Consider the following 12,631-nt stretch of genomic DNA (forward strand, 5'->3'; position numbering starts at 1 on the left):
CTCCTTGCCCTCATTTCCTACTTTCCATCTTTCACTCTTTCCCCCTCCTTTCCTTCCTCCCTTTCTTCCCTCCTGTCCTTACCTCTTCCCGCCCTCCCTCCCTCCAGCTCTCCCTCCCTCCCTTCCTTGCTTCCTTCCTTCCCTCCCTTGCCCCCTCTCCCCCTTCCCTCCCTCCAGCCGTCCTTCCTTCCTCCCCCTTCCCTCCCTTCCTCCCTCCCTTCCACCCTCTCCCCTCTATCCTTCCTTCCTTCCTTCCTTCCTTCCTTCCTTCCTTCCTTCCTTCCTTCCTTCCTTCCTTCCTTCCTTCCTTCCTTCCTTCCTTCCCTCCCTCCCTCCCTCCCTTCCTTCCTTCCTTCCTTCCTTCCTTTCTTCTTTCCCCATCTCTTCCTTCCTTCCTACCTCCTTTGCACTCTTCCTTCCTTCCCTCATTTCTCGCTCCCTTCCATCCTGCCTGACTTCCCTCCCTCCCTCCCTTCTTTCCTTCTTTCTTTCCTTCCTTCCTTCCTTCCTTCCTTCCTTCCTTCCTACCTTCCTTCCTTCCTTCCTTCCTTCCTTCCTTCCTTCCTTCCTTCCTTCCTTCCTTCCTTCTCTCCCTTTCTTCGTTCCTTCCCCTTCCCTACTTATCTTCCCTCCCATCATCCCTCCTTCCTTCCCACCCATCCTCCCCTTCCTTCCTCATTTCCTCCCTTCCTTCCTTCTTTCCCCGCCCTCCAACCCTGCCTTCCTTCCCTCTTCCTGCCCTCTCTCCCTCCCTCTATCCCTCCCTTCCTTCCCTTCCACTCTTTTCCCCCTTCCCTCCCTCCAGCCGTCCTTCCTTCCTCCCCCATCCCTCCCTTTCTCCCTCTCTCCTCTACCTTTCATTTCTCCTTCCTTCCTTCCTTCCTTCCTTCCTTCCTTCCTTCCTTCCTTCCTTCCTTCCTTCCTTCCTTCCTTCCTTCCTTCCTTCCTTCCTTCTCTCCCTTCCTTCGTTCCTGCCCCTTCCCTACTTTTGTTCCCTCCCATCATCTCTCCTTCCCTCTCACACCCTCAACCCCCTTCCTGCCTCATTTCCTCCCTTATATCCTTCTTTCCCCTGCCCACCAACCCTGCATTCCTTCCCTCTTCTCTGCCTTCCTCCCATCCTTCCTTCATTCCTTCCCTCCCTCCTTCCTTTCCTTCATATCTGCGTTCCTTCCCTCTTTCCCTCCTTCCTTCCTCCTTTCCTTCCCTCTTCCCTCCTTTGCCCCCTCCTTCCCTCCCAAACCCCTCCCTACCCTCCCTCTTTTGTGCCCCCGCTATCCCCTCCCTCCCCTTCCTTCCTTCTTTCCTCCCTTCCTTCCCCCTCCTTCCCTTCCTTCCTTCCTTCCTTCCTTCCTTCCTTCCTTCCTTCTTCCTGTCCTTACTTCTTCCCGCCCACCCTCCCTACATCCCTCCCTAATTTCCATGCTTCTTTCCTTCCTTCCCTCCCTTCCTCTCTCTCCCCCTTCCCTCCCTCCAGCCATCCTTCCTTCCTCCCTCCCCCTTCCCTCCCTTCCTCTCTCCTCCCTTCCTTCCTTCCTTCCTTCCTTCCTTCCCCCTCTCTTCCTTCCTCCCTCCTTTCCTCTCTTCCTTCCTTCCCTCCTTCCTCCCTCCCTTCCTCCCTGCCGTCCTTCCTTCCTTCCTTTTCTCCCTTCTTCGTTCCTGCCCCTTCCCTACTTTTCTTCCCTCCCGTCATCCCTCCTTCCCTCCCAACTCCTCCGCCCCTTCCTTCCTCATTTCCTCCCTCCCTTCCTTCTTTCCCCCACCCACCAACCCTGCCGTCCTTCCCTCTTCCTTGCTTCCTCCCTTTCTTTCCTTCTTTCCTCCCTTCCTTCCCTCTCCTTCCTTCCTTCCTTCCTTCCTCCCTTCCTTCCTTCCTTCCCCCTTTTCCTACTTTCCTTCCTTCCCTCTTCCCCCTTCCTTCCTCCTCCCTCCACTCCCCCTACCTCATTCTTTCCTCTCTGCCTTCCTTCCCTCCTTTCTCCCTTCCTTCCTCCCTTCCTTCCTGCCTGTCCTTACCTCTTCCCACCCTCTCTTCTTCCCTCCCTCCCTCCCTCCCTCCCTCCCTTCCTTCCTTCCTTCCTTCCTTCCTTCCTTCCTTCCTTCCTTCCTTCCTTCCTTCCTTCCTTCCTTCCTTCCTTCCTTCCTTCCTTCCTTCCTTCCTTCCTTATCTGCGTTCCTTCCCTCCATCCTCCTCCCTTCCCCCCTTTCCTTCCCTCTTCCCTCCTTTGCCCCCTCCTTCCCTCCCAAACCCCTCCCTGACCCTCCCTCTTTTGTGCCCCTGCTATCCTCTCTCTCCCCCTTCCTTCCTTCTTTCCTCCCTTCCTTCCCCCTCCTTCCATCCCTCTCCTTCCTTCCTTCCTGTCCTTAACTCTTCTCGCCCTCCCTCCCTCCATCCCTCCCTCCCTTCCATGCTTCTTTCCTTCCTTCCCTCCCTGCCTCTCTCTCCCCCTTCCCTCTCTCCAGCCATCCTTCCTTCCTCCCCCTTCCCTCCCTTCCTCTCTGCTCCCTCCCTCCCTCCCTTCCTTCCTTCCTTCCTTCCTTCCTTCCTTCCTTTCTTCCTTCCTTCCTTCCCCCTTTTCCTACTTTCCTTCCTTCCCTCTTCCCCCTTCCTTCCTCCTCCCTCCACTCCCCCCTACCTCATTCTTTCCTCCCTGCCTTCCTTCCCTCCTTTCTCCCTTCCTTCCTTCCTCCCTTCCTTCCCGCCTGTCCTTACCTCTTCCCACCCTCTCTTCTTCCCTCCCTCCCTCCCTCCCTCACTTCCTTCCTTCCTTCCTTCCTTCCTTCCTTCCTTCCTTCCTTCCTTCCTTCCTTCCTTCCTTCCTTCCTTCCTTCCTTCCTTCTTTCCTTCCTTCCTTCCTTCCTTCCTTCCTTCCCTTCATATCTGCGTTCCTTCCCTCCTTCCTCCTTCCTTCCCCCCTTTCCTTCCCTCTTCCCTCCTTTGCCCCCTCCTTCCCTCCCAAACCCCTCCCTGATCCTCCCTCTTTTGTGCCCCTGCTATCCTCTCTCTCCCCCTTCCTTCCTTCTTTCCTCCCTTCCTTCCCCCTCCTTCCATCCCTCTCCTTCCTTCCTTCCTGTCCTTAACTCTTCCCGCCCTCTCTCCCTCCATCCCTCCCTCCCTTCCATGCTTCTTTCCTTCCTTCCCTCCCTGCCTCTCTCTCCCCCTTCCCTCTCTCCAGCCATCCTTCCTTCCTCCCCCTTCCCTCCCTTCCTCTCTGCTGCCTCCCTCCCTCCCTCCCTCCCTTCCTTCCTTCCTTCCTTCATTCCTTCCCTCCCTCCTTCCTTTCCTTCATATCTGCGTTCCTTCCCTCCTTCCCTCCTTCCTTCCCCCTTTCCTTCCCTCTTCCCTCCTTTGCCCCCTCCTTCCCTCCCAAACCCCTCCCTTCCCTCCCTCTTTTGTGCCCCCGCTATCCCCTCCCTCCCCCTTCCTTCCTTCTTTCCTCCCTTCCTTCCCCCTCCTTCCCTTCCTTCCTTCCTTCCTTCCTTCCTTCCTTCCTTCCTTCTTTCTTTCCTTCCTTCCTTCCTTCATTCCCCTCTCTTCCTTCCTCCCTCCTTTCCTCTCTTCCTTCCTTCCCTCCTTCCTCCCTCCCTTCCTCCATTCCTTCCTTCCTTCCTTCCTTCCTTTTCTCCCTTCTTCGTTCCTGCCCCTTCCCTACTTTTCTTCCCTCCCGTCATCCCTCCTTCCCTCCCACCCCCTCCGCCCCCTTCCTTCCTCATTTCCTCCCTCCCTTCCTTCTTTCCCCCACCCACCAACCCTGCCATCCTTCCCTCTTCCTTGCTTCCTCCCTTCCTTTCCTTCTTTCCTCCCTTCCTTCCCTCTCCTTCCTTCCATCCTTCCTCCCTACCTTCCTTCCTTCCCCCTTTTCCTACTTTCCTTCCTTCCCTCTTCCCCTTCCTTCCTCCTCCCTCCACTCCCCCCTACCTCATTCTTTCCTCTCTGCCTTCCTTCCCTCCTTTCTCCCTTCCTTCCTCCCTTCCTTCCTGCCTGTCCTTACCTCTTCCCACCCTCTCTTCTTCCCTCCCTCCCTCCCTCCCTCCCTCCCTTCCTTCCTTCCTTCCTTCCTTCCTTCCTTCCTTCCTTCCTTCCTTCCTTCCTTCCTTCCTTCCTTCCTTCCTTCCTTCCTTCCTTCCTTCCCTTCATATCTGCGTTCCTTCCCTCCTTCCTCCTTCCTTCCCCCCTTTCCTTCCCTCTTCCCTCCTTTGCCCCCTCCTTCCCTCCCAAACCCCTCCCTGACCCTCCCTCTTTTGTGCCCCTGCTATCCTCTCTCTCCCCCTTCCTTCCTTCGTCCCTCCCTTCCTTCCTTCCTTCCTTCCTTCCTTTCTTCCTTCCTTCCTTCCTTCCTTCCTTCCTTCCTTCCTTCCTTCCTTCCTTCCTTCCTTCCTTCCTTCCTTCCTTCCTTCCTTCCTTCCTTCCTTCTTTCCTTCCTTCCTTCCTTCCTTCCTTCCCTCCCTTCCTCTCTCTCCCCCTTCCCTCCCTCCAGCCATCCTTCCTTCCTCCCTCTCCCTTCCCTCCCTTCCTCTCTCCTCCCTCCCTTCCTTCCCTCTTCCTTGCTTCCTCCCTTCCTTTCCTCCCTTCCTTCCCTCTCCTTCCTTCCTTCCTTCCTTCCTTCCTTTCTCCCTTCCTTCCCTCCTTCCTCCCTCCCTTCCTCCCTGCCTTCCTTCCTTCCTTCCTTTTCTCCCTTCTTCGTTCCTGCCCCTTCCCTACTTTTCTTCCCTCCCGTCAACCCTCCTTCCCTCCCACTCCCTCCGCCCCTTCCTTCCTCATTTCCTCCCTCCCTTCCTTCTTTCCCCCACCCACCAACCCTGCCGTCCTTCCCTCTTCCTTGCTTCCTCCCTTCCTTTCCTTATTTCCTCACTTCCTTCCCTCTCCTTCCTTCCTTCCTTCCTCCCTTCCTTCCTTCCTTCCTTCCTCCCTTCCTTCCTTCCTTCCTTCCTTCCCCCTTTTCCTACTTTCCTTCCTTCCCTCTTCCCTCTTCCTTCCTCCTCCCTCCACTCCCCCTACCTCATTCTTTCCTCCCTGCCTTCCTTCCCTCCTTTCTCCCTTCCTTCCTTCCTCCCTTCCTTCCCGCCTGTCCTTACCTCTTCCCACCCTCTCTCCCTCCCTTCCTTCCTTCCTTCCTTCCTTCCTTCCTTCCTTCCTTCCTTCCTTCCTTCCTTCCTTCCTTCCTTCCTTCCCTTCATATCTGCGTTCCTTCCCTCCTTCCTCCTTCCTTCCCCCCTTTCCTTCCCTCTTCCCTCCTTTGCCCCCTCCTTCCCTCCCAAACCCCTCCCTGACCCTCCCTCTTTTGTGCCCCTGCTATCGTCTCTCTCCCCCTTCCTTCCTTCTTTCCTCCCTTCCTTCCCCCTCCTTCCATCCCTCTCCTTCCTTCCTTCCTGTCCTTAACTCTTCCCGCCCTCCCTTCCTCCATCCCTCCCTCCCTTCCATGCTTCTTTCCTTCCTTCCCTCCCTGCCTCTCTCTCCCCCTTCCCTCTCTCCAGCCATCCTTCCTTCCCCCCTTCCCTCCCTTCCTCTCTGCTCCCTTCCTCCCTTCCTTCCTTCCTTCCTTCCTTCCTTCCTTCCTTCCCTCCTTCCTTCCTTCCTTCCTTCCTTCCTTCCTTCCTTCCATCCTTCCCTCAATCCCTCTTTTCCTACTTTCCTTCCTTCCCTCTTCCCCCTTCCTTCTTCCTCCCTCCATTCCCCCTACCTCATTCTTTCCTCCCTGCCTTCCTTCCCTCCTTTCTCCCTTCCTTCCTTCCTCCCTTCCTTCCCTCCTGTCCTTACCTCTTCCCGCCCTCTCTCCCTCCCTCCCTCCCTCCCTCCCTTCCTTCCTTCCTTCCTTCCTTCCTTCCATCCTTCCTTCCTCCTTCCTTCCTTCCCTTCATATCTGCGTTCCTTCCCTCTCCCAAACCCCTCCCTGACCCTTCCTCTTTTGTACCACTGCTATCCTCTCTCTCCCCCTTCCTTCCTTCTTTCCTCCCTTCCTTCCCCCTCCTTCCATCCCTCTCCTTCCTTCCTTCCTGTCCTTAACTCTTCCCGCCCTCCCTCTATCCCTCCCTCCCTTGCTTCTTTCCTTCCTTCCCTCCCTGCCTCTCTCTCCCCCTTCCCTCTCTCCAGCCATCCTTCCTTCCTCCCCCTTCCCTCCCTTTCTCTCTGCTCCCTCCCTCCCTCCCTCCCTCCCTTCCTTCCTTCCTTCCTTCCTCCCTTCCTTCCTTCCCTCAATCCCTCTTTTCCTACTTTCCTTCCTTCCCTCTTCCCCCTTCCTTCCTCCTCCCTCCATTCCCCCTACCTCATTCTTTCCTCCCTGCCTTCCTTCCCTCCTTTCTCCCTTCCATCCTTCCTCCCTTCCTTCCCTCCTGTCCTTACCTCTTCCCGCCCTCTCTCCCTCCCTCCATCCCTCCCACCCTTCCTTGCTTCCTTCCTTCCCTCCCTTCCTCTCTATCCCACTCCCTACCTCCAGCCGTCCTTCCTTCCTCCCCATTCCCTCCCTTCCTCCTTCTCGCCTCCCTCTCTCTTCTACCTTTCCTTCCTTCCTTCCTTCCTTCCTTCCTTCCTTCCTTCCTTCCTTCCTTCCTTCCTTCCTTCCTTCCTTCCTTCCTTCCTTCCTTCCTTCCCTTTCCCTACTTTTCTTCTCTCCCGTCATCCTTCCTCCCCCCACCCCCTCGGCCACCCCCCTTCCTCATTTCCTCCCTCCTTCCTTATTTACCCCGCCCGCTAAACCTGCCTTCGTTCCTTCTTCCCGCCCTCTCTCCCTCCCTCCCTCCTCCCCCTCCACCCCTCCCTCCCTCCCTCCCTCCCTCCCTTCCTTCCTTCCTTCCTTCCTTCCTTCCTTCCTTCCTTCCTTCCTTCCTTCCTTCCTTCCTTCCTTCCTTCCTTCCTTCCTTCCTTCCTTCCTTCCTTCCTTCCTTCCTTCCTTCCTTCCTTCCTTCCCTCCTTCCTTCCTTCCTTCCTTCCTTCCTTCCTTCCTTCCTTCTTTCCTTCCTTCCTTCCTGCCCTTTCCCTACTTTTCTTCCCTCCCGTCATCATTCCTCCCCCCACCCCCTCGGCCACCCCCCTTCCTCATTTCCTCCCTCCTTCCTTATTTACCCCGCCCGCCAAACCTGCCTTCGTTCCTTCTTCCCGCCCTCTCTCCCTCCCTCCTCCCTCCTTTCCTTTCCTTTCCTTTCCTTTCCTTTCCTTTCCTTTCCTTTCCTTTCCTTTCCTTTCCTTTCCTTTCCTTTCCTTTCCTTTCCTTTCCTTTCCCTTCCTTCCTTCCTTCCTTCCTTCCCTTCCTCTCTAACCTTCCCTCCCTCCAGCCGTCCTTCCTTCCTCCCTTCCCTTCCTTCCTCTCTCTCTCTCCTCCCTCTCTTCTCTACTCTTCCTTCCTCCCTCCCTCCCTTCCTTCCTTCCTTCCTTCCTTCCTTCCTTCCCTCCCTCCCTCTTTTCCTTCCTTCCTTCCCTCCCTCCCTCCCTCTTTTCCTTCCTTCCTCCCTTCCTTCTTCCCTTCCCTTCTCCCTTCCATCTCTTCCTCCTTCCTTCCTTCCTTCCTCACTTCCTTCATACTTCTCTTCACGTACTCTTTTTCTCTTATATTTCACAATCCTCCAAGTGGCATGCCCCTGTTTAGTTCGTCACTCCCGCCAGCCCCTACCCCCTCGCCACACACAGACACCGTTGCATAACTGCCCAGCGGAGGCAGGAGCTTAGCCCTACACTTTTAAAAGATGTTCTTTGCGGCCAAACTTGTCTTCACATACGTTCCGAAAACAGGGGCAGTCCCTTCGTCTTCTGAATGTACAGAAAGGGGGAGGGTGGTGTTGGGGGAGTGGAGGTGAGAGAAGGGAATGACTTTCTCTCTCCAGAGAGGGGGTGGGTCTGCTTCTGGGTAGTTTGACATCATCGGATGGCTCCCTGGCAGCCAGGACTACACCCAGTGGCCCCCATTGGTGCTTTGCCTGTTCCAGTGGAGATTTAAGCCCCCTTGAGGCAGGGGGTTAGCCAGAGCTGGGTACTGAAGCGTCCAGTGCAGACCCTCGGGAGAGCCTGTCACTGGCAGGTGGGCAGACAGTCCTCAGGAATCCGCCTGCCATTCACCCTACCGAGAGGTAAGCAGAGTGGCCAGGCTACTTGTTCATCATATATATTTCAATGGCCAGGTTTTCTACAGCGCTTAGTTCTTGTATTTTCCCATTTCTCGGCGCCCCCGGTTTTTGGTAGACAATGGGACCGCGACGCAGGGAGATGCACGGTAGGGTCAGCATCAAACGGTGAGACCAAGCGAGGAAGCCGGGATCAGAACGCATGTCCCTGAGTCCCAAAGCGCCTAGATATGCTCAGTGTAGCGCCTTGCCCAGTGGCAAGCGTCATCTCTCGCAGATCCTCGTTAGGTTGCAAGCCTGAAAACCAGGATGGCAGCGTCCATCGACCAGACCTGAGGCCCTCAAGCTCCAGGGGGCGCTGACTAAAGAGTATATTTATCAGTATTCGACCGAGTAGCGCACAATGGACCAAGTGTTCACTCGAAGCGCTGTAAAATAAAATGTCATACCCCATAAGCACACCAGAAAAGCAATACAACACATCTGGCCTCCCGTGCTTCTTTCACGCCACTGTTTAATCGGCAGCACTTGCAATTAAAGAGCTATATCAAAACGTATCGATATCAATAGTTTCCTTGTTGGAAGACAGACTTTAAAACACCCACGTCGGTCGGGAAGACCCGTGGCAATGCATCCAGGCACACCGGGCCGTGTTGCCCCTCACACGATTCAAATGCCACAGCCAAGCCAGCTTTTGTGTATTTTGATGTAGAGCTTAGTGATGCAGACTTTTCAGTTTCGTTGCGCTGTCACTAGCAGGTGGGGTCCGCATCAATTGACATCATGTATGCACTACGGTTCGGAAGGCTGAGATAGCTCATTCGAACCAGTACCTTCTTCCTTCCAGCTTACACACGCAGTTCTCCGCAGAAAGTGCTTTAACCAAATGAGCTACCTTACAACAGAGTTGAATATACTGTCACTTGGTTATTTCAGTACGAACAAAAGACCTCTTGGCACTCGGGTCAAAACGCTACACCGACCCCACTTAGCAGTATATGTACACCAGTCCCCGCTCTTATAGTCGCGCTTAAGTGCGTGAAGACGCGCCTAGAAGGCACTCCTTTTGCAGTGCGCGCTTTACATGCTTCTTAAAATAGTAAATATTGCATCCATTATTGCAATTTCATGTAAGCTGGCTGCATTGGATCCTAGAGGGTGGGTTAAATACTTGTCTTTATCAGGTGGTATGTTTATCACACATATGTTTTTTGGGAGGGGAAGGACGGAGGATACGACACGGGCATTGGACAGACCTTAAACGTTCAGTGTGTTGGAGTGTGGCAGCACACCCCAAACTCAATAACCTTCTGGCGCCTAAATAATACCCCTTGCACTGTTCCTCATTTTGTCAACCTCAGAAAGTTGAAAGTCTGAGTCGGTCGATTTGAACCATGTGGCTTGAAGGTTACACATAGAGCAGCGCAAGGAGCATTATTAGCCCTCTGAGCTATCTCGCCACCGGTGCATTACCCCGTTGTAGGAAAGGGAAAAAGAAACAAGCGAGAGGGGCTAGTCTCGGGGGACAGCTCTGGACCAGAACAAGCTCCCCTGAAACGCAGGGAAGGCAGACCTCTGATGGAGCGCATTGGGAGTGAGGGTGAGGGAAATCGCGACCATAGCCCGACACTCTTCAAAGAAAATCTCACCAATCGCGGCACTCAACCCTTCATCTCCCCCGAGACCCGTCTCTCCACTGCTGCCCCTGCCACCTCCAGGGCAGGGCTGCCTCTGCCACCCCCGCAGCCCGCCCGTGTGCCCCCTACGCACAGAGCTCCACAGCTTGCCAGCTCGGTGTGCACTTAATGACGCCCATTCACAAATGCATACACTTCTCCAATGTCCCCAAACTGGCTCAAAACGTCCTCCACTGCCCCCCTGCAGAGCCCCATTCCTCTACCGCCCCCACAACCCACCTGTACCCCCCGGGTGTGTCCCTTGTGTACAGCGCTCTATTGCTTTACTGCGACGAGTGCACGTTATAAAGCGTATACACATATACATACACTTCTCTAATGCCCCCCAATTGCCACAAATATTCGTTACCAAATTCACAAAAGGAACACGAGAAAAATCCTTTCATCATTCTTGAACCTAAAGTCTGCAAATGTATTGCGCGGGAATGACGCTTGGAGAATCTATACCTGTCAGATCTGCTGCGCAGTTCTCCATAAGTAGAATGCGTAACACTTCTCCACACATATCAATATTTACAGAGTTTTTTTTGCAATTTGGGAATTCTTGGGATATCTTTGCAGTTCATCTGCCAAAATCAGTCATCGCTGAGATTACCTTGGCACATTGTTACATTGTGGGGAAAGTTAGGTCGTTTGGCAAAATACACCCAAGGGGGGAATATTTCCATTGAAGCAATTGAGCCAAAATCTGGGCAAATGGAATCTGCTCTTGTTGCTTTAATATTGCCTCAAATGATTGGCTCAGGGGAAAGAGCTTTTTGCGTCTATGGCTGGAGGAGCTCGGGGCATTGAGACAGAGAGCTCAGAGATTGGTGCAGGGATACTGAACCTTTCACTCCACGGGCTGTGTCGCTCAGAGAGTTGCCACAGGAATACAGAAACGTTCCCTCCGGGGGTTAAACGTTTAGAGACGTGTGCAGGGATTCAGAGCATTGTATCTCGGGTCTGGCTAGCACCGAGGCTCGGCCAGGGATGCTGAGCCGCTCATTCTTGGGGCTGGCTAACTCAGAGACTGGCCCAGGGATGCAGAGCCACTCATTCCCAGGGCTGTCTAGCACCGAGGCCGGCCCAGGGATGCAGAACCGCTCATTCCCAGGGCTGGCTAGCTCAGAGACTGGCCATGGGATTCAGAGCCGCTCATTCCCAGGGCTGGCTAGCTCAGAGACTGGCCATGGGATTCAGAGCCGCTCATTCCCAGGGCTGGCTAACACAGAGACTGGTCCAGGGATGCAGAGCCGCTCATTCCCAGGGCTGGCTAACACAGAGACTGGTCCAGGGATGCAGAGCCTCTCATTCCCAGGGCTGGCTAACACAGAGACTGGTCCAGGGATGCAGAGCCTCTCATTCCCAGGGCTGGCTAGCTCAGAGACTGGCCATGGGATTCAGAGCCGCTCATTCTTGGGGCTGGCTAACACAGAGACTGGTCCAGGGATGCAGAGCCACTCATTCCCAGGGCTGTCTAGCACCGAGGCCGGCCCAGGGATGCAGAACCGCTCATTCCCAGGGCTGGCTAGCTCAGAGACTGGCCATGGGATTCAGAGCCGCTCATTCCCAGGGCTGGCTAGCTCAGAGACTGGCCATGGGATTCAGAGCCGCTCATTCCCAGGGCTGGCTAACACAGAGACTGGTCCAGGGATGCAGAGCCGCTCATTCCCAGGGCTGGCTAACACAGAGACTGGTCCAGGGATGCAGAGCCTCTCATTCCCAGGGCTGGCTAACACAGAGACTGGTCCAGGGATGCAGAGCCTCTCATTCCCAGGGCTGGCTAGCTCAGAGACTGGCCATGGGATTCAGAGCCGCTCATTCCCAGGGCTGGCTAACACAGAGACTGGTCCAGGGATGCAGAGCCTCTCATTCCCAGGGCTGGCTAGCTCAGAGACTGGCCATGGGATTCAGAGCCGCTCATTCCCAGGGCTGGCTACCGCAGAGACTGACCCAGGGATGCAGAGCCTCTCATTCCCAGGGCTGGCTAGCTCAGAGACTGGCCATGGGATTCAGAGCCGCTCATTCCCAGGGCTGGCTAACACAGAGACTGGTCCAGGGATGCAGAGCCTCTCATTCCCAGGGCTGGCTAGCTCAGAGACTGGCAATGGGATTCAGAGCCGCTCATTCCCAGGGCTGGCTACCGCAGAGACTGACCCAGGGATGCAGAGCCTCTCATTCCCAGGGCTGGCTAGCTCAGAGACTGGCCATGGGATTCAGAGCCGCTCATTCCCAGGGCTGGCTAACACAGAGACTGGTCCAGGGATGCAGAGCCTCTCATTCCCAGGGCTGGCTAGCTCAGAGACTGGCCATGGGATTCAGAGCCGCTCATTCCCAGGGCTGGCTAACACAGAGACTGGTCCAGGGATGCAGAGCCTCTCATTCCCAGGGCTGGCTATCTCAGAGACTGGCCATGGGATTCAGAGCCGCTCATTCCCAGGGCTGGCTACCGCAGAGACTGACCCAGGGATGCAGAGCCTCTCATTCCCAGGGCTGGCTAGCTCAGAGACTGGCCATGGGATTCAGAGCCGCTCATTCCCAGGGCTGGCTAACACAGAGACTGGTCCAGGGATGCAGAGCCTCTCATTCCCAGGGCTGGCTAGCTCAGAGACTGGCCATGGGATTCAGAGCCGCTCATTCCCAGGGCTGGCTACCGCAGAGACTGACCCAGGGATGCAGAGTCTCTCATTCCCATGTCTGGCTAGCTCAGAGACTGGCCCAGGGATGCATAGCCGCTCAAGTCTTCCACTCCCAGGGCTCGATAGATCACATATTGGTGGTGGTGCTGGGATGCAGAGCTTGTATTCCCTGCGGTGGATAGCTCAGAGACTGGACAACAGGGTAAAGGCTTTCACTCCGAGGGCTGGGTAGCTCAGCGACTGGGTCAGTAATATGGAGCC

At 55.5% G+C, this 12,631-nt stretch overlaps 1 protein-coding gene across 2 annotated transcripts in view; it reads left to right on the forward strand.

Annotated features, from left to right (window-relative positions):
* Positions 1-7,922: 7,922 nt before the first annotated feature.
* The window catches only part of TNN (tenascin N), a 235,065-nt gene continuing 230,356 nt past the window's right edge, over positions 7,923-12,631 (forward strand). For both annotated transcript variants that reach the window (XM_069641134.1, XM_069641135.1), the window contains exon 1: positions 7,923-8,058. The gene's annotated coding sequence lies outside the window, so the exon portion shown is untranslated. The remainder of the gene's footprint in view (positions 8,059-12,631) is intronic.

The sequence above is a fragment of the Ambystoma mexicanum genome, chromosome 1q, assembly GCF_040938575.1.
Source record: "Ambystoma mexicanum isolate Mex_15411 chromosome 1q, UKY_AmexF1_1, whole genome shotgun sequence".
Lineage (NCBI taxonomy): Eukaryota > Metazoa > Chordata > Amphibia > Caudata > Ambystomatidae > Ambystoma > Ambystoma mexicanum.